Source organism: Aplysia californica, unplaced genomic scaffold (genome assembly GCF_000002075.1).
Source record: "Aplysia californica isolate F4 #8 unplaced genomic scaffold, AplCal3.0 scaffold00107, whole genome shotgun sequence".
Classification (NCBI taxonomy): domain Eukaryota; kingdom Metazoa; phylum Mollusca; class Gastropoda; order Aplysiida; family Aplysiidae; genus Aplysia; species Aplysia californica.
This window is the reverse complement of record NW_004797377.1, coordinates 1492018-1494517: the sequence shown is the minus strand read 5'-3', so window position 1 is coordinate 1494517 and position 2500 is coordinate 1492018.

The following is a 2500-nucleotide window of genomic DNA, read 5'->3' as shown; positions in this document are numbered from 1 at the left end:
GTCGCAGTGATACTTTTTAATTATACTAATATTATTATTGTTCACGTTTATGCGCAGTAGTGTGAGAAAAAGGATCGTGCGCAGTTGAAGAAATGATTATTTCAAAATCAAATGTTTACGCCATGAGCAGCCGTATGCGGTTGGAGTAACGGGATTTTTACAAATGTTTGGTTTGTTTGTTGCTTGTTGGTTGCTGGGGTTTTTTTTTGTTTTTTTACGATGTTTGCGAGAATGCGCAGATGTGTGAGGCGGAAGTGGCAGTTCGGTGTAATGAGGAAATCAGAGAATGCGCAGATGTGTGAGGCGGAAGTGGCAGTGTGCTGTAATGAGGAAATCAGAGCTCATTACCCTACTAATTTTTACTAGACTTTGTGGCCCGGGAAGGGGGCGAGGGGTATGGAGAAGTGGGAGGGGGGAGAAGTTTAAAAAGTAAAATGAGAAGACGCAGTCTACCAAATAATTATGCAAGTGCAGACTGAAAACCTTCCAGCATTAGACACTCCTGTCAATATAGTTTTATTCTGGAGCTAAATCAAGATTTGTGAGATTTTCACCTCTGTAATAAAAAAATTAATGGCTCCATTATAATAATATTTCTTTGAGTCACTGTTGCAAACATCCCAGAAACTCCCCCCCCCCCCCCCCTCCCCTTTCCCCCTTAAACTGACACACCCCACCCCACCCCACAAACACACACACACACACACACACACACACACACACACACACACACACACACACACACATACACACATACACATGACATACACACACTTTCACTCTTCATCATTTATTTAGTTCGTTTTACAAAATAACAGTACTAAAAAGAACCAGATAGAAAGGTTTATCATTAATTCCAGAGTCGGGAAAGAGTAAGACCGATATACTATAGAAAGAAAAGAGGTGGGATATAGAGGAAGTTGGACCAACCACTTACCCACGGCTCTCTCCCAAGACTAGAGTCTACATAGATTTTATAACATACTGCTTCTAGAGACACTTAGAAATTGTTTTATACCAGACGTCAACAAATCGTCGAAATGCTTTTAGGACTGCGGCATAAGTAACTCTTCCCTGCAGGTCTGCAGGTTTGGTGTAAACTGTTTGCTCAAAGATTCTCTACTATACACGATCTTTGGTTTGCTTTTGGCTGGCTGTGTCCAAGGAGGCTTTAAATAGAACCTTGATAGAACCTTGGCTGGGTCCCAAAGACTTTAATTCCTAGACTGCGTACACTGACGTATTTCCGGAACTACTATGGGACGCGCCATTGTAGCCAAAGAGTGGGCAAGGGGAAAAGGTGCCAAGTGCACTTGACTATAGTAAGGTTAGTTTGTTGAGGCGTTCCCAACAAGTTGCAGGTACTCCGTATCATACCGGGCTATGGAGCGGGCGATCCTGGTTCAAATCCTAGACTGGGAGTTCACTGGAGGTTCTTGAAGAGGTTTTCAAGGCCGTTAACTTATTTGGCTCTGTCCTATAGAGGACGGAGTTTAAAATCGGAGTCCCTGCCTCTTAAATAACCTGATAGTCTTGATAGGGGCATTTTACTTTTACTTTTTTTTTTTGGCAACAAATTGTTTCTTTGAATTAAATTTGGGTTGAAAAAAATGTAGGCTCTACGACTCATTTTAATACTTGATTATGTTGCAAAGAGAGGTACTTAGCATGAAAAGTAAAGCTTGGCAAATATTTCTACGTCAAATTTCTCAAAAGTCGGAACTGAGCAGATAGAACTTCTAGTCTAAGGTAGCTATTTGCTGATGTTGTTATCGATCCAGGCTATTTGCTGATGTTGTTATCGATCCAGGCTATTTGCTGGTGTTGTTATCGATCCAGGCTATTTGCTGGTAGAAAGAAGGTTCGAGCTGGTTGGTTGTTTTGTTTGTTTGTTTTGTTTGTTGGTTGGTTGGTTGGTTGGTTTGTTTTTTGTGTATTTTTGTGGGGGGGTTTTGTTTTGTTTTGTTTTGGGGTTTTTGTTTGTTTGTTTGTTTTTGTTTGTTTGTTTGTTTGTTGTTGTTGTTGGTGGTTTGTTTTTGTTTTGTTTGTTTGTTTGTTTGTTTGTTTTTTGGGGGGGTCTTTGCTTGTTTGTACGTTTTAAAATCTTTTAACGTTTTTCCTTCTCTTTTATTTTTGTTTGCAATCAGATATTTTCTGTACGACTCCTCAATTTTTGGTGTGATTATTTTAATATGTATACATGTGCATTAGTAACAGTGAGACAGGAAGAGAGCGAGATGGCGTGGAGAAAGCTAGAGGTAGGAGGAGGTGCTTGTGTTGGTACATGAGTGTTGGTGTGTGTCTGTGAAGTTCGTGTATGTGTAGTGAGAAACCAGCACATAGGTTTGCATATGCGTGTGTGAGTGTTTGTGTGTGTGTGCATGTGTGTGTGTGTGTGTGTGTGTGTGTGTGTGTGTGTATGTGTAGTGTGCTGTGTCAAGGAGGTCTGTGAGTGAGTAAGTGAGCATATGCGTGTGTGAGTGTTTGTGTGTGTGTGCGC